Source organism: Neofelis nebulosa, chromosome X (assembly GCF_028018385.1).
Source record: "Neofelis nebulosa isolate mNeoNeb1 chromosome X, mNeoNeb1.pri, whole genome shotgun sequence".
NCBI classification, from domain to species: domain Eukaryota; kingdom Metazoa; phylum Chordata; class Mammalia; order Carnivora; family Felidae; genus Neofelis; species Neofelis nebulosa.
In genome coordinates, this window is record NC_080800.1 from 4,874,684 (window position 1) to 4,901,152 (window position 26,469).

Here is a 26,469-nt window from a genome sequence, read left to right on the forward strand (position 1 = left end):
GCTTTTCCTGAATCTGCTGTTGCTCAAAATAAGCTCAAGAAATTCTGTATGCCAGAGAGGTCTATTTTGGGGTAGCATATTCTGCTTTCCTTCATTACTCTGAACTTCACACAAAGCTCTGAAGGACACTGACCAGACCTGCTGAGGGGACGTTTCACGCCTGGGACAGGTGAACATACCTGGTGAACGAGACACTGTGATTCGCCACGTCCAGCTCTTAGGAGCATCTTGGTGAGTGTGAGACAGGTGGATACCTGTACCTGAGTCCCACCGGGGTTCATGGGAGACAGGGGGATATCTGTACTTGTGTCCCACTAGGGTTCATGGGAGACAGGTGGATACATGTACCTGAGAGGACAGGTGGATACCTGTACCTCAGTCCCACCAGGGCTCATGAAGACAGGTGGATACCTGTACCTGAGTCCCACCGGTGTTCATGGGAGACAGGGGGATATCTGTACTTGTGTCCCACTAGGGTTCATGGGAGACAGGTGGATACATGTACCTGAGAGGACAGGTGGATACCTGTACCTCAGTCCCACCAGGGCTCATGAAGACAGGTGGATACCTGTACCTGAGTCCCACCGGGGTTCATGGGAAGCATGAACATGAACAGCATCCTCCTGTGCTGGTCAGTGGTCTAAAACATGACTTGGTACCTTCAGTCTTAAAAGCTCATCCCTTTGTTTTCCTTGAACGTGCTTATTTCAGTCTTCAAGGGAGTTTTCTATGGTCCTAATAGACCACAGTGATGTCCACATAACTTAACCATCCTACGCTGTTAGGAAAGTGGTTGGCATACTTTCTGTTAGCCTCTGCCATCCCTAAGCGGGCTTTCAACCTATAGATTAGTGATGAGAAAAGCCGCTTCTGCGTGCTGGGTCCGCCTTTTCCTTCACGCTTGGATGCTTAGTTTTCTCACTGTAAAATGAGCGTCATGAACTCTGACAACCTCAGAGATTTTGTGGAACATAAGAGGCAATCATTTTATTTACTCATATTTGAAGTGAAGTTTTTCTTGTAGTAGGAACACATAGAAAAGTGCACTGGTAATAAGTATCCGGCTTCATGAATTTTCACAAAATCAACAGACGTGGAGTCACTACCGCCGAGATAAGAAACCAGAACATTGGTTTCTCGGAAGGTCTGTTCTGAATGTGCTGAACCACCACAGCACCCCCTCTTCCCCCACCCCCCCCCGCCAAACGATAACGCCGTTATCAGTCATTTCTTTGTATTGCTGTAAAGTATTCCACTGAATATCCTTTACATTGTTCTTTGAGTGTGTTGTGTCTCCCCTTAAATTTTTGAGAGAGAGAGAGAGACAGAGCATGAGCAGGGGAGGAACAGAGAGAGGGAGACACAGAATCTGAAGCATCCTCCAGACTCTGAGCTGTCAGCACAGAGCCTGATGCGGGGCTCGAACCCACAAACCACAAGATCACAACCTGAGCTGAAGTCGGACGCTCAACCAACTGAGCCAGCCAGGTGCCCCATGGATTTGTTTTTGAAAGAAGCATTATGTGTCATAAACATTGTGAGACTTTGACGATTGAAAAAAGCTCTCGTGCTGTGCAGTAGTTTGGATATAAAATCCTGATACAGGGGCATCTGGCTGGCTCAGTCGGAAGAGCATGAGACTCTTGATCTCGGGGTCATGAGTGCAAGCCCCATGTTGGGTGTAGAGCTTACTTTAAAAAAAAAGTCCTGGTGCAAACACATTTTCCTTCATAACTTTGAAGTCCTAGCTTATGCCTTCGAGTCCCCAAGGATGTGATGAGACGTGTTTTAAGGAAATATCTTCACCCCCTTTCTTCTGTTTAAGCCTTTAGAATTTTTACTTATCATTGTGTGTTTCTGGACACTCACCAGAATGTGGTGTGGTGTGGCTGTTGTTTCATTAGGCTGCCTTATTCTCATTCCGTCTGAAGGTGCAATCATTTCTTCTACAAATGATTAAATTATTCCAAAATTCAATTCATTGCCTCTCTCTGCTTTGGGTTCCCTCCTTCCCGAAATCCTCTGAGTTTAGTATTGTACTTCCTTGATCTCCCCTCTATGCCTCTTCAATTTACTTTCTATTTCTCTGTAATTTTTGCTCTATGTTCTAGAAGATTTGTTCAGTTTTATCCTATGGATCATAAATTTAGTCTCCAGCTATCCTCATTCTCTGGTGAGATTTTCCATGAACTTTATTTATTTCTAGTAACGGTCATTCACTGTAGCATTTTTTTTTTTGGCTAACCTTATGTCATTTTCCTTAATGGAACATACTCTTAAGTGTCCCTTAAGATACTAATTAGATTTTAAGAGGATCTTCTTTCAGAAGAAGAAAATATATTTTTAGTTGTTCTTTGCCGTCTTGGTAATAACTTATGCGTTATCTTCTTTGGGCTTCTGTGGTTTTCTACCAGCTGATTGTTTTCCTTGAGCTGTTCGTATTATTGAATAAAAGACTGAGAGGATTAATGTGAGTAGTTGGAGTGACTGCTTTCCAGCCAGATGGCTCTGTTTCTAACAGACTTTCTTCATAGATTTGGGGATGACAGGTCCCGTCAACAGATGGGTTCCTCTGAGGGGACACATGGGGTTCACATAGGCACTCTTAGGGTCTGAGTAAAAGCAAAAGAAAGGATGCCTTCAGCCTGCAAACTAAGGATCCCGAGCTTTTTTCATTCCTTGGAATATCTCTCATTTCATTTTATATATCCCCAAGAATAATCTCAAATTTCCTTGTGTGTGTGTGTGTGTGTGTGTGTGTGTGTGTGTGTGTGTGTTTCCTCTTTTTGCATCCACAGTTACATCAAGGGCTCTTCCATGAAAGTCTCTCCCTATTTACAAAGCAAGCCTGCAGCTGATCTGTAACCACGGTGGGATGAAGGGCTATCATGTAAACCTGCATAGATACTCATTTTATGTATGTGTGTGTGTGCCCCCATGACTCTTTTTTTAAATGTTTATTTTTGAGAGAGCAAGAGGACAAGTGGGGCCAGGGCAGAGAGAGAGTGGGAAACAGGCTCTGTGCTGTCCGTACAAAGCCTGATGTGGGGCTCAAACCCACAAAGTATGAGATTGTGACTTGAGCTGAAGTCGGATGCTCAACCCAAGGGAGCTACCCAGATGCCACTGTACCCCCCATGATTCTCGATGCATACTATCTACAGGTCCCACATGCAGCACTTCTAAGCTTCCATTATCATTTATATACTCATATCGTCTCATTTCCATTTGAAAATGTTCTGGAAAGTTGGTGGTAACCTCCCTTCTTTCTGACCCTACCATAGACTTGGCATTTATCTTTTATAACTTGATTGTCATTTCAGTAGCATCCCGGAAGGAACGGAGGGAGGCAAACGTGTCACACCATAAATCACCATATTGAATCAGAAATTCCATCCACAAGTTATTAGCTGACTTCCAGACCAGCCAAACAGATGGTATATAGCTTCTTGCAATTTCCCTTATAAAGTGTTTATCATTAACTAGATGATCGAAGCTTATTTTATATCCCAGATTTATAGAGATTGTTTTGTGAGGTTTACATTTCCTATTTAGTCACACATGTTTGTCTTTTTTGCTCCTCAAACATGTGTGACCACACTGGAAAACAGCCAACTGAAGTCTGAATGGCGTCCTACTCCGTTTTGACTTCTAGTTTACAATAAATTCTTTGACCCACTGACTGTGAGGTTATGCTTACAAATATTTCACTAGTCTCTCTCTTCTTTTTCTCCCCTCCACCTTTCTCTTTTTTTTTCTTTCTGTTTTACCAGCCCAACTATGCACACAGGATATGCGTAAGGATTGTTAACTGCAGACTGACCTCTTCTTTATCAGGAAGCCTCAGTGTTCTGTTCTGGCAGATTCTGTTTCCACTGATGAAACGTCCCTTCATTTGCAAGTTCTTACCCTTCTTCACACATCATGAAAACCATGGCTTTGTCCTCTTGAGCTATTTCTCACAGTTGGATTTCCTGGTTTTGTTAGGAAACTTTGAAAGAGACAAAAGGGGAGACATTTACAATATAAGGTGGTTTTCCTATTACGTTGATGAGGTGGTATAAAGCTGGAAGCAAATTCATCTTTATAAAAATGCTTTAAAACCATATTCATTTTATGTAAATGGCCACTCAAGTAAGAGCATTTCACCAAAAATAGCAAAATATAGACTACATTGAAACCATGGTATTTTCTTAGAAGTGAGGCTATTTCAATAAGAGGAACACTCTATTAACTATTCCATCGTTGATGAATATTCTAAATTAATTTAACCTAGGATGTCAGCACTCGATGGTTGACTCACCAGTGCTTTTCCACATCTAAAAGCAACGTTTACCAACGTATAGTGCTGGAAGAAAAGGCACTTTACCCAAATTATGACTTCCTTGAATTAGTTCAGTATACCTCATAGAGCAAAGAATAGAACTCATCTACTTTGAACCAAAAAAAGAGCGTAATTTGGATCAGAAGCTAATGGGATAGGAGCTTACCTGAATCTAAATTCAGCTCTGAGTACAGCAGAGTTGGTGTTCAGAGCCCGTGAAACGATAATACAATGTTTGATGTCGCATGGTGGGGAGCAAAACTCCATACTGAAGGTTGGTGGAAGAAGGTTCCAAACCCTATTCTCATGTCTGGTGATTTTAATTATGGTGCCTCTCCTACCTCCTCATAGCTTATTAAGAGACACACAAGTCATAAGTGAACTGGATTCTCGTTTAATTTGGATTCTCATTTAGACTCTTCCATTTGTCATTAGAACCTCAGGCAGGACACAGTCTCTTCAGCCTATTTCCTCGTCTGTAAAGTAAGGCATTCAAAATTCCAAGTGATTTTGTTTTTCTCCTTAAACTCTGGATTGAGGAAAATTTGGCTAATAGAAACATGTTTCCATGGGTAGGTACCAGCACTGACTGACTCCTGAACCTCATTGAGGACATGCTTGAGAGTAAATCTTTTTTTTTTTTCTGTATAAAATTTTTAACAAAAATGTAAGAGAACAAATCTACACCTTTATGTATTTAATTTTCAGCTAGTTTAAATCCTTGAAGGGTACAGCATCACACAGATTCTGTGGCCAATGGCTTTAGAAGGAAGGTTGCTTTGGAATTAGACACAAACCTTGCCTCTGTTTCCATGAGCACGAGTTACTTATTCCTCAGACTACTCTGGTTTTATTCCGTTGCCATCAGGAGTCACTGTGTTGTTTTTGTTTTGTACATAGAAGCGCATCTCTTGCCTACATAGAACTCAGTTTCATCTCAAGCATAAACACCTTCAGTTTTAAGAAGCGCTGTGTGCTCCCTCTGGTTCCAGAGACCCCACTTATAGCCAGCAAAAATGGCTTTGGACCACAGCCTTCTAGACATATCTGTTGTTTTAGGAGTCCTGTTCCCATGAGGCCTCCACAGGCTCCAAGATGGCAGAAAGAGCTTATAATTTTTTTTTAATGTTTATAATTTATTTTTGAGAGAGAGACACACACAGAGTGTGAGCGGGTGAGGGGCAGAGAGAGAGGGAAACACAGAATCCAAAGCAGGCTCCAGGCTCCAAGCTGTCAGGACAGAGCTTGACGTGGGGCTCGAACTCACAAACCAGGAGATCATGACCTGAGCCAAAGTTGGATGCTCAACTGACTGAGCCACCCAGGCACCCCTGCTTGAGAGTAAATAATTAGTTAAAAATCTTGTTTTATCATTTTACATCAATAATTTCCTATTATCGCAGTCTACAGTTCACTTCCTGATCAAGGGTCTCATTTAACCTTTGGAATTTTACATTAAATAGTATTTTTAAACCATAATGTTTAAAGGAGATTTCTGATAGTGTACCTCTATCAAGTTGCTCAATGACCTGGAATCACTTACCCTGTGTTCAATTGATATTTTCTGTCTTAGTAAATTCTTCCATGGAAAGAAATGTATAACTACTGAAGAGCATTCAGCTTCCTAGAAACTACAGTTGTGTGGGAAAAATGAAACAGCCCCAGCATTTTTCTATTAATAAACATGTAAGTTGTCTGTATCATAACATAACAAATACTTCTGTGTATCAAACGAAGAAAATATGTTCCATGTATTAAAAAGTGCTTCATGTGCATTCGCAGGAGTGACTCAAATATCTTAGCATTGAGGCGCCTGGGTGGCTCAGTCACTTGGGCATCCAACTTTGGCTCAGGTCATGATCTTGCGGTTGACGAGTTCCAGCCCCGCGTCTGGCTCTGTGCTGACAGCTAAGATCCTGGAGCCTGCTTCGGATTCTGTGTCTCCCTCTCTCTGCCCTTCCCTCGTTCCTGCTCGTTCTCTCTCTCTCTCTCAAAAATAAATAAACATTAAAAAATAATTTAAAAAATATTTTACCTTATAAATTGGATAAGACAAAGACTCAAAGTATGCTGTATATCAGCCCATTTATTTATTCAGAGATGTATTCCTAGACTAGATGCCAAGATTCATAAAGTCACCTATGCCAGTTGGAAGATAATTGATTCCAGTGGTTTTAATGGCAGTAGCCATTCTTTGTTGGCAAGCCTACTGTGTTTGCGAGACTTGACTGCAACTGTCACGAATGCTTACTGCCACCCTGCAAGGTGAGTCTGAACTGCACACATTTTACAAATGAGAAAAGGGATGCTCATATCACAAAAGGCATTTGCTGGAAGGCTGGCAAGTGGCAGCCACCAAGCCAAGACCCTCCTCACATCACCCTTTGGTGCCATCCCCGGCCATTTATGTTAAGCTCCCCTTGTCAGAGAGACATGCTTTGGGGGGGAAGTAAGTTGTGAATATGGACCACACAAACCCTTGCAAGTTCATGGAAGGATTTCAAAATCTGACTAACAGCTACCAACAGAAGTTACCAATGCACACATCCCTTCTTTATCAAAGGATTATGGTGACTCACTGAGTCAACTGGCTTTTATTTCTTTTCCCATGTTCATTGTAGCCATTCACGCATGCACACGGTCCTTTATTCTTCATTCAACAAACGTATAATATATACTTCCCAGGAACTTCATCTTTCTGCAGGTGACAGGGGTTCATTTCATTTCATTTCATTTCATTTCATTTCATTTCATTTCATTTCATTTCAAGTGTTTATTTATTATGAGGGGCGCCTGGGTGGCTCAGTCACTTAAGTGTTCGACTCTTGGTTTCAGCTCAGGTCCTGATCTCATGGTTCATGAGTTCAAGCTGACAGCTCACAACCTGCTTGGGATTCTCTCTCTCCCTCTCTCTGCCCCTACACCACTCATGTTCTCTCTCTCTCTCTCTCAAAATAAGTAAACTTTAAAGAAATGTAAAAATAAAACATTTGTTTTGAGAGGGAGGAGAGAGCATGCTTGCATAAGCAGAGGGGGGCAGAGAGAGAGAGAGGGAGAGGGAAAGGGAGAGGGAGAGAGAGGCTCTGTACTGTCAGCGCAGAGCCTAAAGTAGGGCTTGAACTCCCTAACCGTGAGATCATGACCTAAGCTGAAATGAGGAAAAGGACACTTAATTTACTGAGCCACCCAGATGTCCCAATAATGTTTTGTTTTAAAAAAGGGAGATTTTTCTTTAACGACAAACATCCCATTATCTGCTACACTATTGTGCTTACACCACATTTAGTTAATATCAGCGTCCAAGTTCTTAAATCACATTCCACGTTGTTTTTGCGTTTAGCTCCATTGTTTTCCTAGAGTGTGAAATACAAGTCTAGTCCATCTTCAAGCTAACAAAACGGAATACAGTCCGTGTGCACCTGCCACTTCCAACTTGTAATTTATTTGAAATTATTTTCTTGAAAATAATGTGTAGAGTGCTTGGAGAATCCCCGTTTCAGTCAGCAAACGTGAATTTGGAAAGTGAGCATATGCTTGAATTGGAAAATTTTACATTTGGAACAGGTACATTTGGTGGGTGGTAGAAACCACGGGGGCATAGAAGGTTTTTCTCACCACATATGGAACCCATTCGCCAGTTTTATGCACCTTCTCGACTTGTAGCCGTCCAAGACATCCCAGCTCCCATCCTAAAGGAACCAGTTTATTGAGATTTATTTTAAAGTGAGGTAGGGTGGGGTCGCTACCCATTTGAGCTATAGGATGTGGAATAGTTCCAGAGGAGCAGATGGGGGGGTGGAAGGCAATGAATTTGCTGGGCCGGTAGCCAGGCCTCAGAATCATTGTACTTGTAGATGCAATAATAATTATTTGGGATCGTTTGCTAATCAGCGAAACCTTGGAAGTGCCTGCTGACAGGCACTAGTGAGGTAATTAAGGTGAAACACTGAATTTGCATACATTCACACTTTGATCATTGTTTGCAAGATTCCCTCTCTAGAAATAGACTTCACTCCTTTCAAAATGCACACGAAATCAACAAGAGGCTGCAGTGCGTCAATAATGCTTAAAACGGAAAAAAAAGACTCCCCCTCGCACAGAGACAATTACCTGAAGATGTTCTTGTCTTTCGTTATAAGACAGGCTCATCTTAATTTTTTTTCAAATTATAAGATATAACTAATTAATAGTTGCTTTTTGGCACCTTCAGTACTTATTGAAGTTGGGGGCTTTGTGAACACATTCGATATGCCCGTCAAGATGTGTTATTATTGATCGTATAATTGCTGTTCTCTGTCTACTTGTTGAATGGCCCGTTCTCACATTAGGCAGAATTGGGTGGTGCCATTTTGCCTCAGGAGTGAAATTGCTCACACAATGCTTTATGTAGGGACAGGACTCTAGTTTTACGTGACCTCACATGTGGATTTCAAATTTAAAGTAAAGCTTCATTGCAGAGGGGCAATGAACACCCTGCATGAAAATACTTCAGAGATTATGTTTTCATTTGTGCACTTGGAGCACCAAATAGTTGGTCCAGATCAGGACTTTTATTAGTTGTGGACAAGTCAGCTTTCCATTCTGTTCTTCAGTTTTCGTACTTAGAAAATTAAAGAAAGGGCCCATGATACTGCTGAGATCTCCTCCAGTGCCTACAAATGTTTAGAAATCATGTTAGTGGAGCACCTGGGTGGCTCAGGTGGTTAAGCGTCCAACTTCAGCTCAAGTCATGATCTCAAGGTTCATGAGTTCGAGCCCCACGTCAGGGTCTGCAGCTTGGAGCCTGGAGCCTGCTTCAGATTTCGTGTCTCCCTCTCTCTCTGCTCTCCCTGGCTTGTGCTTGCTCTCTCTCTCTCTCTCTCTCTGAATTAAATAAATAAATATTAAAAACAATAGCAATCATGTTAGTAACTTCTATCCATGATCATTATAAAATCCTGTTGCTTTGGCTAGCAAATGATTTGCAATTGATTTCTTTAAGGTCTATTTTATTCTTATAAATCACGACTAATCCTAACTGGACATTTAAAAAAAATTTTAATGTTTATTTTTGAGAGAGAGAGAAATAGAATACGAGCAAGGGAGGGGCAGAGAGAGAGAGAGAGAGAGAGAGAGAGAGAGAGAGAGAGAGGGAGACACAGAATCTCAGAATCCAAAGCAGGCTCCAGGCTCCGAGCTGCCAGCACAGAGTCCGATGCAGGGCTAGAACTCATGAACTGTGAGATCAAGACCTGAGCCGGAGTCAAACGCTTCACCAACTGAGCCACCCAGGTGGCTCATTTTAAGTAGCAGGACTTTCCAAATGAACCAGAGAGACAGAATGTACAAACGGACAGTGGACAGACATATATGGCCATAATTTTCACACCTGTCACCTCTTCAGCAACCACCTCCAGAGTCCAAACTTCAGCCTTTTCAGTCATCCTAGAATGCTTTGCCTGTCTTCCAGCTCAGGACCAACAAGCGAAGGTGAAATGTGTTCCCCCGACTGAGCCCTTCTAGCTACTATGCTTTTCAGTTCCCTGGGCCGGCAGCCTGCTGTCCCTGCCCATCCTAAGCCTGAAGCTTTTCCACACTGCCTTCCTTGGTTCTATGTCAGACTTAAGTGGTGGTGGCTGACTGCCTTTCTATAGCAAGCTCTGAATAAACAGCCTCTGTTTGCTTTCGTCTGAGGGAATGGAGAGTGTCATTGTTTATTTGCACCAGGTTGAGATGGTTTGTAATATAGATGGATGCCATGGGTTCATGCTGAACACCTCACCATTATTGTGGTTGACACAAGTTGATTTCCATTTTGCACTGTAGATGTTTCTTTCTATTTGGTGAAAATAGAGAATAATCAATGCTAACTTCTCAAAGAATAGAAGACTAATACTGGTTTTTTGTTTGCTTTTTATTAATAATTGAGAGCTACTTTCCCAGTAAGCCTGGTGCTGTGGGTTTTCATTGCTGTTTTTTTTTTGGGGGGGGGGATATCTGAAAAACGGTAGCAGAAACTTGAGTCAACAAGGCAAAGAGTAAACATGGGTGCTGAGCTCTGGGAGTTGGAGGGGGAAAGCAGGAAGTGGGTGATCAGTCATTTTAAGAGTTGATTTTGGGGGCGCCTGGGTGGGTTGGTCGGTTAAGCGTCTGACTTCGGCTCAGGTCACGATCTCACGGTCCGTCAGTTCGAGCCCCGCGTCGGGCTCTGTGCTGACAGCTCAGAGCCTGGAGCCTGCTTCCGATTCTGTGTCTCCCTCTCTCTCTGACCCTCCCCCGCTCATGCTCTGTCTCTCTCTGTCTCAAAAATAAATAAACGTTAAAAAAAATTAAAAAAAAAAAAGAGTTGATTTTGTATAGAAACAAAGCCTGAGAGTCATCTGTAAAACCCGAGGAGATTTTAGCAATTGGAAGGCAATTTATCGGATGGTTTGGAGAAAGGATGAGATTGAGGGAAAGTAGGTACCATGGAATAGGGGTTTTTCTCTGCAATTTGCTACATCTAAGTGGTGCCAATGGAAGATCCAGGGTAGGTAACTCCATGAGTCCTTTGTGTGGGGTTATTTTATCTGAGTTTTCATCCTGCTGCCTTCTGTGATCCTAGGCACAGACCTCTAAAGGCGTTCTCTATATTATACGGTTTTCTTACCTATGGGCATTTTTAAGAAAAGGAATAGATGAAGCACTCCGGTTAGATATGTGTGATGTTGCTCTGCCATCCAGGATTCACTGAGAAACTGTGAAGCCTCTTTGGTGTTGTCTGTTCTAAGAGACACCCCGTGGTCTCTCCAGGAATTTCACTGGAGCACCATGTGGGCGCTTTGAAGAAGCAAGGCATTGTACAACTTAATTCTGAGGCCATTTAAGCAAAGAGACTCAAGAATAAGTTGTGAATTTGATCCCTTGGAAAGGAAAAGACAGACAATGTCTCTGAAAATAAATGTGTTTGAACATAAAACAGAGAAATCGCACGAAAGCAATCTTCTGTGTTTGATGGCAATTTCCATTTCTGTTCCAACCACTTTTTCAGGTAAAATTACAGTGGACCTTGCTTTTCTATTTAACCAGTCTCTGGATATAAAGTCACCCAAAATCTTCAGCTATTGACTGTGAAACACTGCTTACGGAAAAAGTATCTCTAAAACACACTAATCTTCTGCTTCTTTATAAAAAGAAATGCCAGTGGGACGTTAGGTCTGTATGTATCAACCTAGCTAACCAACTATCCATTTCACATTAAAAGTGGAACAGAAAGAAGAGACACTGCTCAGCCTCTCACAAAAGCTCATTGAGACATTTTTGGTAAATTTTTTTGGTAAACAAAGATATGCAATTGAGGGTACTTCTCCACTGATTCCCATATCCTACAAGTTTGAGGGTGATCCTCAGGGTGTTAACTTCCTGGCAGGAATTTCCATTGGTCTTACGTAGAACAAGACCATGGAGCTGGCCAGGGATGGTGGTGGGCCCGGAACTGGTGTGGACCTGTCCAGTGCCATAGTGCTGAAATCAGGTGGGAAAGGGGACATGGTGTTTGCAGGCTCATTTGGTTCATTCTGTCTATGAGATAAATACATCCTCTGTTCAAGAAAGTCATGAAAAAGGACATTAAGGCATAGTACATTCATAAGGGAATTAGGTACTTGGTTTGTCCATCAGGATGTAAGATAGTAAAACCCAAGACCCAAGGTTAGGACAGTGAGCCTGTGGTGGGCCTGGATTTCAGAGTCATAAAAACCTGGGCTTTTTAGGTTAGGAGGCATAATATAAGGGAATTCTGGGGGCGCCGGGGTGGCTCAGTCGGTTAAGCATCTGACTTCAGTGCAGGTCATGATCTTGGAATCTGTGAGCTCGAGCCCCACATCAGGCTCTGTGCTGACAGCTTGGAGCCTGGAGCCTGCTTTGGATCCTGTGTGTCACTCTCTCTCTGCTCCTCCCGTGCTTATGCTCTGTCTCTCTCTCTCAAAAATAAAATAAACATTAATTAAAAAAAACAAGGGAATTCTGTATTATGAGAGAACAAGCTAATCATCAACATTAAGAACTATCCACAACCATGCCACCCCTGTGCTCCATTATCTTTGGCATTCCAGGCAGGGAAAAGGTGGCACAGAGAAGCCAATGAGTGGAGAAAGAAGGATGCTAGTTTAGTGGAAAGTTCATGTTATGGCCCACTCAGCTCATGGAGAGTAAGAAGGGCCTTAATGAGGAGCTTGAAATTAGCAAGTTTTAAAACTCAAATGTGAAGTGAATTTATTTTGACTGGGTGAGATTATTCCATAAGTGACTTTGTGGGGAAAAAAAGTGCTGGTTTTTAGTTATTCTGTAATAAAAAATGCATGAACCTCACTTACTTGCTGGATCAAAGGCATTTTCTACTAACTCAGCCCTTTGGTCTTTCACAGAATGACAGTATAGAAAACCACTAGCCAGTGCACTTTTCCAGCCCTTTCTGCACCATGAGTATTTTAATGTTCTGTTCATTTGAGTGACCGTCCCATTAATATTGTCATTAATGAGCATGTGGGGTGAGAAATACAAGTCAGCTGTACAACAGAGCTACAAGATCATTTGTCATTGTCTATCCAGTGTCTACCCACATTGACCAAGGTATATAATCCTGAGGGCATTTCTACCAAGAAACATAGAAATGGGAGCCACACAGTGGAATGCATATCCATACAGTAGCTCAGAAGAAAAAAAAACTTTTTTTGAAATGATAGTCATTCTTATGGAAGATAGTGCTTGTATGCTATATATTTGTGTAATGAGTTAAAAGATTTGTCTGTTAATTTACTATGGCTTAATTTGCCTTTTAAGTGAAACTGCTGTTATTTATTTCATATACGTTGGGTGTTTCCTTGCTGTCAGTTTAAAGCCTTACGTATTTTATACTTGTTTTGTTAACACATGTGGTATTTTGCCTACTTTTTACTGTTTACTGACATAGCCTATTCCCAAAATTACACAAACCGTTAAATAAGAAAGGACAGCTTTCTGCGTTCCTGGAACATGCCACGCATTCATTAGCAGTTAGACTTTTCTGAGGGTCAGTTAAGTGTTATATCAGCATCAACTGTCAATACTGTCTTCCGTATTGATTTCCACTTGATATGGTACTTTCTGCAGTGCAGGAACGCATCTTGGCTCTCAATCAGCACTTCTTTTTCATTAAACTCTCATTTGCAGAGTGTCAGTAGGGTACTTGGCACTTCAACACAGCTTATCCGTGCTCCTTCAGCATTTCCAACATGGCTCCATTGTAGCATAATGACTATTTTATGATGGTTTGTCTCTGCAGCTCTCTGTTGACTAGCCTGTGAACTCTCTATGGAGATAAAGCATAGGGTATTTATTCTTGCCTGTTCTGCCTCCCGTCTGTCTTCCCCCACACCCCCATAAACAAATCCACTGACATACTGACTGCGTTTCTTGACTAGTTAGAAGACACTCAGTAATCACTGAATAATGGCACAGACACAGAGTGTGGCCATGCCTCAGGATGTTTATATATGATCTAATATAAGACTAGTAGACGATAACGTGTCCAGTTGGGTATATAAATGTACTGTATCTCTGGTTTAGTCTGGATGGGCAGTGGAAAAAGATGCGGAGAAAAAGGGCTATCTCTGAGATCATTCCTTAGCTGGAAGACAAATCCATTGCCATTCTATTATGGGGTATATCCTGTATTTGTCATCTTGCATTTCCTTTTGCCCTTGTCGGAATGTGTGCTTTGGAAACAATGCCAAATGTCTTTGAACTCACCAAGCGAGTACTCTGTACACCCCAGGTAGTGTGTCCATGTAGACCTCAAGCATAGCACACAATCTCCCCTTCAAGGACCAGGCATAGAAATTCGCCAGTTACTTAATTCTGTCCCCAGCCATTTAGCCTAGATCCAATTGCCACAGAAGAGTGATGTTCTTTACTCAAACATCTCTTTTCCCTGAACTCTGTACCACTTCTGGCTGATAGTCCACAGCTCAGGACTTGATTATACCTAGTCTTTTCCTTTTCACTGATCGCTTCTAACATGCGCCTTGACTTTTCATTTGTATTGTGTGTTCCTCCATAGTGTGCCATGCCATGGATTGGGAGGGCCTGGCAGAGCCCTGGATGTGTGGCAGTTTTCCAATAAACAGTTGTCAACTGAGAGCCTTTAGGGTGTGAATTATGAGTTCTAGTGAAAGGCAAGTTTTCATTTGCATAATTATGAGCTGAAGCCTGGCAGGGGAAATGAGGTGCTGACTTACTTCAGACTTGTTTTGGCTGCTAACTTCTGCTTAAAGTATAGTCCACATTAACTACATTAAGTATTCCAAGTGGAAGTTTCCAGAAGTTGAAGCATGCGTACAGTAGTGCAAGGAGTTAGAAGTAACATCCGCATACACTCAGGGAGGGCTGCAGTGTCCCAACATATTCAGTTAAATATGATTCTATTAAAGATGCTTGAAAAATGTTGTAGGGACATTGAACGTTGAAATAAACATCAGTCTGATAGCCCTCATATAGGAGTTCTTAACTGGACATCATGGATAAACTTTGGTGGGTCTTCGAATCCCTTGGTAGTGTATAACGTTATGTACATGCAGGTGTGCATTTAAAGAGCCATGCACAGGGTACCTTGGTGGCTGAATTGGTTAAGTGTCTGACTCTTGACTTTGGCTCAGGTCATAATCTCATGGTTCATGGGTTTGAGCCCCGCATTGGGCTTTGCACTGACAGTGCAGAGCCTGCTTGGAATTCTCTCTCTCTCTCTCTCTCTCTCTCTCTCTCTCTCTCTCTCTCTCTCTCTCTAACCCTCCCCTGTTCGCTCCTTCTGTCAAAATAAAATAATAAACTTAAAAAAAAATAAAGCAGGTATACACTTAAAATTCTCAAAGGAATTTGTTTTTCTGGATGGAAGGACCCATCACTATTTCAAAGAGATCTTTTATTCCCTGAGCTGGTTGTAGAAGTAAAGAGGATGTCACCATAGTCTGGTTAGGACGAAGGGCCCCCAAGAGCATGTGCAATCTCCAGAGTTGTTTACAATCCAGCCTGTGTCTTCAGTATGTAATGATGTGTCAAGGTGGGAACATTTTGTGGGGTCTGTCTATTCTAATGCCAAGAGTGTGGGAAACTGAAGGGGATGAAGTCCAGCTACACATTCATGTTGGGGTGGACACACAGGAAACATTCCTTTCAGCATTCTTTGGCACTAGCAAAAATCTGTATTGTCCAAGTTATCAATTGGCTGTTCTGACCTGTTGGCTCACAAAAGGGTGACTTTAGAAGTTATTAGCTTTGCGTTTTTCTCTTTTCTGAACCTCTCTTCTCTTGCCTTTTGAATTCTTCTTTAGAACTCAGTTTTAGAGTTCACCCACACCACCAGGCTCCCTGCAGACATCTGGTGATGGTTTGCCATGGACACTGCCTCTCTTCATTCTGTGTTTTCCTGAGCCCAACTTAAAAAAAAATTTTTTTTAATGTTTATTTATTTTTGAGAGGGAGAGAGAGACAGAGTGTGAGTCGGGGAAGGACAGAGAAAGAGCAAGAGATGCAGAATCCGAAGCAGGCTGCAGGCTCTGAGATGTCAGCACAGAGCCCGACATGGGGCTTGAACTCACAAACTGTGATCATGTGAGCTGAAGTTGGACACCCAACTGACTGAGCCACCCAGGCAAGCCCAACTTAATTCAAATCCACCACGCAAGCAATTTTTCTACCTAGTACCTCCTCTAGATCAATCATTTTGTTATAATTCACAACTCCACAGCTCATGAGGGCTTACCACTGTTCATCCTGGGGATTAGAAGATGGTTATGTATTGCAACACTTTCGTACTTACTGTCTTCCTTTTCCAAGAGTCTTCCTGGCCTGAAGGGATTGTAGCAAATTTTGTGATCACAGGTGGCTTCATACATGGTAGGAGACCAGGCATGACTCAAGAAGCTTTCCAAACATCAGACATGGACTTTTATAAATTGTTCTCAAATTGAAAACAATTATTTGGTAATAATTTAAAAGAAAAAAAACACCTTACATAGAGTAAAAACATATTGGCAGGAACCAAGGACCAGTAAGATATGACCTTGTGGGTTCTTAAAGTGTGATTCACAGACCCCTGGGCATCTCTAAATCCAAAGGTTGTCAGAACTATTTTACTAAGAATGCTAAGGTGCCACTTGCCTTTTTTCACTGGATCGACTTTGTACAGATAAACCAAAAAGCAGCACAGGGCAAAATTCGCTGGGACCTTAGCACAGATCCATGCAGTGATACTTAACTGTGTGAGTTGTCAGTTTGTTCTTCCCTGCTATGTGTTATTAGTTTATGACAAGCCTGTTTCACTCAAGAATGCCCTTGACAAAGCAGAAAAACTGTGTTAATGTTACGAAATCTCAGTACTGGAGTTGATGTCTTCTCAGTCTTCAGCACGACAAAATGGGACGTGTGTGTCAACCAGTTCTCCTGATACCAGAATGTCATGGTTTCTGTGGGAGGGAAGTACTCATCTCATTATTTGAGTTGTGTGCTGAATGGGTCTCTTTTCTCGTGGCGTGTCATTTCCGCTTGGAAGAATGACTGGTAGATGCACTTCGACTGGATGATTTGGAAGACGTTGATTTTGAAAGTGACCAAAAGTGAACCGGTCCCTCCAAGAATAACAACTGAGAGTAACGGTTGCCAAGGGTAATCTTTGACGGCTTCCCAGGACTTCAAGACTCTTCTGAAGAGATCAGTACTGATTTTAACAATTGAGAAGACCTGCAGAATGTGCTAAGGCATTACTTTGTACATGAATCACGCATCATGTTACAAAATCATGCACGGCTAAAAGATGCACTTAAAATGCAAGGTACACCCATGGATTTTAATATCACAGCATATGAAAGGTTTGTTAATACTGGCTACAGATTCCAAATTTCAAGTAATCGTTCGCAAACTACTCTGGTGGATGTGGTATCCAAGAAGAATGTCCGCATTTATCCAGAAGAGCTATAAAAATACTCCTGTTTTCCAACCACATAGCTATACAAGAGTGGAATTTCTTCATAGACTCCAATCATAGCCATATATGACAGCAGATTGAATTCCGGAGCACATATTAGAATCCAGCTGTTTTCTACGAGATGGTACAGAGAATAAAAACAGTCACACCCTTCTACCTTTTAAATTTTATTTTGTAAATTGTGCTTATTTTCTTTTTTTTTTCTTTTTTTTATTTTTAAATTTTTTTTTCAACGTTTTTTATTTATTTTTGGGACAGAGAGAGACAGAGCATGAACGGGGGAGGGGCAGAGAGAGAGGGAGACACAGAGAATCTGAAGCAGGCTCCAGGTTCCAAGCTGTCAGCGCAGAGCCCGATGTGGGGCTCAAACTCACGAACTGCGAGATCATGACCTGAGCAGAACTTGGACGCCTAACCGACTGAGCCACCCAGATGCCCCTAGAAATGTCTGTTTTAATTTCCACTGTGGGGAATGACAAGAGAGGCACTCTCTGGGACCGTGAGGAGTCTCGAAAAGACACTTCAACTGGATGATTTGGAGACCTTGAAGAATAAAGGGACCTTGGTTGGGGAACTGCCACTGAAGGTGTGTTCCTGAGATATAGGTTTTTGTGAAAACCAGCTGGGGACTTTGACAACTATGGATGCTTTGGCCACATGTCTGAAAATTCTAATTCTGGGTCATGGCCCTCACTCCTGCGGCAGCCAATGTGGTGGCTGGGTCTAGCGTGATAAATTCTGCAGCTAAAAATCTAAACCACATGCTATGCCATGTGTTTGTTAAAATATCACAGGAAGTGGCAATTTTTTTCTATCCTTAATGTTTTTTTTTTTCACTTACTAATATATGTGGGCATGATCATGTTTGGGAACCTGTATGTGACTGGTCATTGCTGTTGATGGGCCTTGGTTGCTAAGTTGTTTTCAACTGTAGAAATCAGTCTTTTGTGTTGTGGCACATGTTTTCTGTGGGCTTGGAATCCTGTTGTTTGGATTTAATGCTTGGAATATAAAATGCTTTTCTTTCTTCTTTTTTTTATTTTTATTTTATTTTTTGTGCTGCAGTTTACTCAGTCAGGCGTAAAACACAAATGTTCTTATTTACCAAAATAGTTACAACTAAACAACAGCTTGTTAAAAACTGTCATTTCAATTAAAGAAAACACGGAATACAATTTAAAGGACATAATTTCTTTATAATTCCTGTGTTATTCATCTTTAATGTGAAGCTGTGGAAACTGAGAAGTGAGCATGTACAGACAATCTTCATAATCTAGAAAGAGACTGTAAAATAATGGTGAATCATGGTAGGGAGAGAAGTTGGTAACACGATTCAGGTAGAATTCCAGAGGAAAAGATTTAAAATGAAGGATCTTCAAGAAACAGAAATACATCATGAAAAAACAATCCAGGGGTGCCTGGGTGACTCAGTTGGTTTAGCGTCTGACTCTAGATTTTGACTCAGCTCACAATCTCATGATTCTTGAGTTCAAGTTCCACACTGGGCTCTGTATGCAGTGTGAAGCTTGCTTGGGGTTCTCTCTCTCTCTGTCCCTCCCCATTTCTCTCACTCTCTTTCTAAAAGTAAATAAATAAACTTTAAAAAGAAACAACAAAAGTTTTTTTTAAAAATCCACTGGGATTCAATTTCATTGAAACAATTTTGAGCTACCAACATGACTATGACAGAAAGATGTATATAGAATATGCTTTTCTCCTTTTTTCAAGAATTTCAAGTCTAGGGTTGGATAGCTGAAGAGTCCTACCCAATTTGAAATATCCTATAAAAAGTTGATTATAGAGTAGCATTGTCTCATGGAAATAAGGATAAAGGCTCTTAGAGAGGGAACAGTTAATAGCAGGAACAGTACATAAAAATTGGTGGTCATAACACCATAGGGTACATTTGATAACAAAAGGAAATCAAGGGCACAAGTAACATCATCTCAGCAGAGATTTGGTGGGTTTTAGGTCTGAAGTGGAGAAGTTAGTGGGTCAAATTGGTGTGTAATTTCTAAAAGAGAACAGTTGGCATTAACCAAAAAGCCATCTAAGCGACATCTCTGTAGAGACAGAAGCAAAATCAGTGAAGAGAAAGAGAGAGAGAGAGAGAGAGAGAGAGAGAGAGCGTGCGCAGGTGGGGGAGGGGCCCAGAGGGGGAGAGAGAGAGAAGTGAGAGAGAATCCCGAGCAGGCCCTGTGCTCAGCGCAGAGCCCAGTGCAGGGCTTGATCTCATGAACCGTGAGATCGTGACCTGAATCGAAATCCACAGTCAGTCCTTCAACCAACTGAACCACCCAGGTGCCCCTGAAGGCATACTATTTTTAAAACTGCAGTGCAGGAATTCTCAAACATTTGCTGATTCCACATGTTCCATACAATTTGGACCAATCACCGATCGGAAGCAAACAAAGCCATTCCTCTCTGGCTGCTTTTCACAAACCAGTCAGGAAATGCCATGGCAGGTGGTAATGTGGGTGAGGCGGGTGGAGGTGGATGGCCCCAGAGTCTTCTGAAAATGCGCCCTGCAAAAGTGAATGATGCCAGAGTCTTCTTAAAAGGCATCTTGTAAAATGCAGCATATCTGTATGGCAGCCTTGTGGAAGCCGTCCACATAGTCACTTGGTGACATTTTGTCATGTAAGAATAGCCCAGAGTGTGGAATGTTGAGAAGATTCACAAAAACAATTTGCGTCCTGTTTTCACCTGGAGGAATTGAATGGGATGTTGTTAATTATTACGAGGCTACCTACCACGTCTGGAAAATCCACACATCATTGCTGAGTTGACTGTTCAGTTGCAGAATCAGAGCAGAATCTGTCTGACCGGTGTTGCTGCAGAGGACCAGACCATCATCGTCCAACTCGTTTGCGAAGTTTGTTAGGCAGTAAGCTCTGCTGATAGACGTGACTCAAAGAGGAGTTTGATGGCTCATGGAGTGAAGGGTTTCATAGTGACCTATCGCTGTATCTAGACATGGGATTCCAGGCTGGACCCGGCTAGCACAGAGCTCATACCACTGTGACTTACCAGTTAATGGTGTGCTGGTTTTACGTGTCTATTTGTATGTATCTTGCCATTTTTGCAACAGAAGACTTTATTTGTGGAAATAATGGACTGCCTCTTTACTAATTAACTGAGATCTCTCCGCAACTCTGTGATTTGGTATATATCCAAATCATAATTCTTTACTAGCAAATGATTTAATTGATTGGAAAGTACAGCCTTTAATCATTGAACAAGGCAGAACAGAACAAAATACCTCCCCCAACTCAAATTTTGTTTGAACTGACTTTCCAAACTACTTGGAAAATTATGGAAGTGCAGAGATGTGCCTTAATGTAAAAAAAGTATTACAGGGGCGCCGGGTGGCTCAGTCGGTTAAGTGGCCGACTTCGGCTCAGGTCATGATCTCACGGTCTGTGAGTTTGAGCTCCGCGTTGGGCTCTGTGCTGACAGCTCAGAGCCTGGAGCCTGTTTCAGATTCTGTGTCTCCCTCTCTCTCTCTGACCCTCCCCCGTTCATGTTCTGTCTCTCTCTGTCTCAAAAATAAATAAACGTTAAAAAAAATTAAAAAAAAATATTACAAGTTTAATGGAGGAGTTATAGAAGAATATTAAGTGCCACTTACTGGAGTTATATGGAAGAAACAGAAGATTCCTGAGAAAACATAACCTTTCAAAATTCACATGGACAATATAGGAAACTTTTATAAACAGAAACAAACAATCTGCTATTAAGAATGGCAGTAGATGGCTTAATGGCTGATTTACATATTACTCATTAAATAATTCCAATGTAATCTGTGGCATTTTTGTGAGTAGGGGTGGGCCAGCATCGTGGGCATTTCCTGGACGCTTGTTAGAAATGGAAACCCTTAGGATTCCCATCGGTATTACTGAATGGAATACGTTTGGTGCAGGGATGAGGCATGGAGGGATCTACCATTTAAAAAGCTTTCTAGGTGTACTTTTGCATGTTCAAGTTTGAGAGGCTCCAGTTTAAAATTTTGTAGACAGTTGTGTAGGGAAGGAAAATTAATTTTCTCTCTACCTATCTTTCTGACTTCTTGGCTGAGTCCCCAGTAACAGAGGGCAGGTTAACAAGAGGAAAAACAAATTTATTTATTTTTTATGTTTATTTATTTTTGAGGAAGAGAGAGAGACAGAGCACAAGCAGGGCAGGGCAGAGAGAGAGGGAGACACGGAATCTGAAGCAGGCTCCCGGCTCTGAGCTGTCAGCACAGAGCCTGATGCGGGGCTCGAACTCATGAACCGTGAGATCACGACCTGAGCCGAAGTCGGACGCTGAACCAACTGAGCCACCCAGGCACCCCGAGGAAAACAAATTTATTAACATGTACACTGTGTGTATACTTGGGAGAGATACCCAGGGAAAATGAGTTACTCCCCCAGGTGACTTAGAATTCCAGCTTATATAGCATCTTCAACAACAACAGAAAAGAACACTGTATTGTGGAGAACTCGCTGGGCAAAGGCAAACCGTTTAGAGCTTCAACAGGTGGAGATAAAGGCTAGTTAGTAGAATTTGCCATATTAGATTCTTCTGGTGCCTTCTATGGGCCAATGGCTTCTAAAGGCTTCTCCAGGGTTGACCTCTGGCCTTCCGGGTAGAGAGGGAAAGGGGGACACTTTGTAAATTCATATCCCGCTTTTAGGCAAATGGGAGATCACAGGGAGCTTTTTTGGTGTCTGCTTCTCATTTACCTTCAATTTAGCATAATCCTTAGGCCAAAGTGGCATATTTTGGGGTTGCATAATTTGCTACTCTTCAGTAGAAAATATGCAAATTGCCAATTCACTTTATATATGAATATAGCATTAATTAAAAGATTGGTTGGTAGAATTGAAAACAAAATAGTAATAATTTTCTTTGTGAATACAGATGAAAAATTCTTTATAAAATGCTGACAGACATTACACAGGTGTAGTACCAAATAATATAATCAAGTAACATTTATTTCATAAATGAAAAAAAATTTCAATTTCCAGGAATTATATCAATATAACTAATGACAATAACAATTGAAAATGAATAAAATCCATGTATGTCATGTAAGTGTCTTATAAATACAACAGCCCTTACAAATAAAATATCTAAGTGAACCAGATGGAGAAAGAAACTGCTTATAAGTAATAAATATTATTGACCCAAAATAACAACCAGTCTACTAGTGATTCTGGAAGATGTCTGTTCTGGTTGGGTACAGGATGCTGACATCAGTTTTCATTACTGTTATTAAACTCTTTTTGTTTACTTTAGATAATAAAATACAAAAGATGATAAAATTTATTTTAACATTAGAACAGGAGACAAAATTCTTTCTCTCTGCAGACTATTTGGGGAGGAGTAAAAGCAATCTAAAATTAAGTAAATCTTAACAGGGTAAAATAACATTAATACAAGTTAAATACACAAATCAATAGGTTTGTTTCTCTGCAGTGGTAATAATCTCATAGAAAACAATGAGGGGAATTACCAGCTTCTAATAATGCCAATAACGATCAGCTCATAGGCATAAATTGAATAAGAAGGATTTAGAATGTCTATGCAGAAATCTGTAAAACCCTAAGTACAAAATACGAAAGCTGAGCATTTGTAGAGATAGACCATTGTCCTGGATTTGAATATTTAATCTTATAAAAACACAAGTATGCAAATTGAAGACATCCCAACAAAATACCAATGAGTGGGTGGAGGAAAAGGATTAAATATTTATGTTCTAGTAACTATGTGATGAAAAAGAGTAGTGTTTGTGCAGTGATGTCTGGGTGCAGACAAATATAATTTCTCAGAAATCAAGACTTACCATAAAGTCCCCATTAATTAAAGCAGATACTCTTTCAATTATTATTAAAATAGGTACTATTTAACATTTTTCATATTAAAATAGATACTAGCTTAATACTACCACAGATGAGGAAATGGATAAATATATTAAACAAGAGACTATTAATATATGCATGTGTGGATATACACACAAATGTTAACTACCTAACAAATAATTCATATTAAATATATATGTAGTCAAGCCAACAGTAGAATTCAGGAGGGACCAGCACATATGATGAATTTGTCTGATAAATGGTTATATCATCATTGGGTATCTATTTGGAATAATTTTATTTATTTTTTAACTTTTGTTTATTTTTGAGAGAAAGAGACAGAGTGTGAGCAGGGGAAGGGCAGAGAGAGAGGGAGACACAGATTCTGAAGCAGGCTCCAGGTTTGGAGCTGTCGGCACAGAGCCCAATGTGGGGCTCAAACTCATGAGCAGTGAGATCATGACCTGAGTCGAAGTCGGATGGTCAGCTGACTGAGCCACCCAGGTGCCCTGAGGAATAATTTTTTTTAAAGTACATTCTTACATCCAACCATACTTATAAGGAAATTACAGAGGACATTCTTTGTTTTGTTTTTGGGTTTTATTTGTTTTGAGAGAGCAAGAGAGACAGAGAGTAGTAAGTGCTGGGGGAAGACACATAAAGAGAGCGGAGACAGATAATCCCAAGCAGACTCCACGCGGTCAGTACAGAGCCCTTTGGGGGCTCAATCTCACGAACCATGAGATCGTGACCTGAATCATAATCAAGAGTTGGGCACGTAACAGACTGAGCCACCCCACCCCCAGAGGAGTTTAATAATTAATGAAACATATATACTATTAGAAGAAAATTGAGCAGACAAATGTATTTATTCTGGAGTTACCTTATTACTAGACTTTTCCTTCACATAAGCTAATACATTTCCTTTATTTTTAAGTAATTTTGGGGTCTTCCATTGTTCATGGAAAGTATCTGGGGGCACCTGGGTGGCTCAGTCGGTTGAGCATCCAACTCTTGATATCAGCTCAGGTCATGATCTCAGGGTTGTGGGATCTACTCTCAAGTCAGGCTTTGCAGTGAGTGTGGAGCCTGCTTAATGTCTCTGTCTGTCTCTCTATCTCTCTCTGTCTCTGTCTGCCCCTCCCCTGACCACATGCCCTGTCTCTCTCTCTCTCTCTCTCTCTCTCTCTCTCTCTCTTAAAAAATATACATTGGACTAGAGGAAGCCTCTACCAAGCCTCCGTCACCAAGGGGTTTAATGCCTAAGATTTATGGTTCAACAAGCTGCAAATTATATTTTAAGAAGTTACAAATTATTCTTCTATAATCACAGGCCTACTCATTTCAGGAAAAGAAGGAGAGACAATACTTCAAAGTCAGTTGATACACAAAAACTGCAGCAAAAACCCCTCAGGTTCCCTTGCTCTCTGAAAAGCTGAGGTCTATGTGATTGGTGATAGTGCACAATAGAAACTTAATGGGTGAGGGACGCTAATAAAAGGATATGTGAGTCAGTGCAAAGAACAACAACAACAAAAAAACAGGAAACACAATTTACCACTCTACATAATGCAGAAAAGAATTCAAATACCCAAATAAAGTGCAGCAGAAAGTAGACCCTTGAGGGGAAGGGAAGGTAGATAAAAGGATAGGGAAATAAAAAGTATAAAACAACAAGTCAACATTGCTGAGAAGGAAATCAGTGGCCTTGAACCAGCTCTTAGTAGCTCAGTTGTGTTTCCCAAATATCTCCAAGCATGGGGCCCTGAGTTGACCTCTGTGCTGATTGAGAACAATGGAGCCCCTAGTATAGACGTGTATATGGGTTGTTGGGGCCGAGCAGTTTAGGGAGGATACTTCATGCTTGGAGGGCATCCTATTCTATTATAGGATTTTATTCATTTACAAGTAGTAGATTTTAGCACATCTGGTTCACATTTGTAACAAAGGGAAACATGGGGAAGGAATCATGGACACTTTTGCTCTTGAAGGGTTAACTGCTAAGGAAGGTGCCTTCTCACTGCAGACGGTTGGAAAGCTGGGAATTCAGGAGATGGTGATTCTCAGGCTTCGGACACCAGGCAGCACATGTGTCCTCCTGAGGGAAGGTGGAGAGAAAACTAAGCACTGAGTTGGCTCCAGCTTACAGCCCAGACGGCCTGCACATCTCGGCTCAGAAGGAAGCTACACAGCTCGTGTTTGTGCCAAATCCAGGTCTTGAGCTCCTGGAGGGTGCTCTCCAAGTGTGAGGGGCCCGATGTTTGCAGGACATGGGAGGTGCACTCCTGGGGAGGAAGGAAAGCCAGAGGGGAGTTCTTGAGAGCTGACTGGGGTCTGCCGGTTCAGTGTTCTGGCTCTGTGTCTACACCCCACGTGCAGCAAGTCGCCCAAGGATTCCCTGAAGTCCCTGTGGACCGAGCAGTGCATGTTCACAGCAGCAACAACGCAGACGTCTTGTAGCGCAGAGTCTGTGGCCAAGAAAGCACATGGCAGAGGTTGGCTTCATTGGCGTCGATAGGGATATAGGAGAGATTCCAGTAGACACCCATCGTTGAGATGAACGGGACTGAGAACGTCAGATGTTCCTGGGGTCATGGAGCAAATGGAACTTTATACATATCTATATCTATAGAACTATATAAAATCTATAATAACATACATATACACATATGTATATATCTATATACATGTAGATATGTATAAGTATGTGCAATCTTATTAAACATTATATATAATGAATTCTATGTAATTATAATATATAAGTATAAATTTATTATTTTAAGTATTTAATGAGAGTGTAAAGCCGCACAATGACTTTGGAAAAACTACTGGAAGTTCAGTAAGAAACTAACTTTGACCCAGTGGCCTGGCCATCTCACACCTGTTTACCCAAGATCAATCAAAACTCAGAATCAAAAGGACTTGTAGAGAAAAAGAAAAGCAACTTCATTTAGGAAAGGAAATGGCCAGAGTATCAGCAGAAATAATGAAAAGAGAAACGTGCTATTTTCGTAAACAGAGCAAGGAAAATGCATAGACGCTCATGTCTACGCTGCCGGCCATGGCATGGCTAAGACCGGGCTGCGCGCGGGGAGCCCTAGTGGGCGGCCGTGCACCTGCATGAATCCGTCCTCGCGAAGCCCTGCACCAGGGACGATGGTGTGGCAGAGACCTGGCTGCGTGTGGGGACCCCTAGTGGGCGGCCGTGCACCTGCAGGTGCCATCTGGGCAACTCTTTCCTTTGCGGTGACTCAGTCACGCAGTTTTTCCCCCGGAATGATGATGGACCCGAGCATCTAGTGATCCTGATATCTTGTCATCGA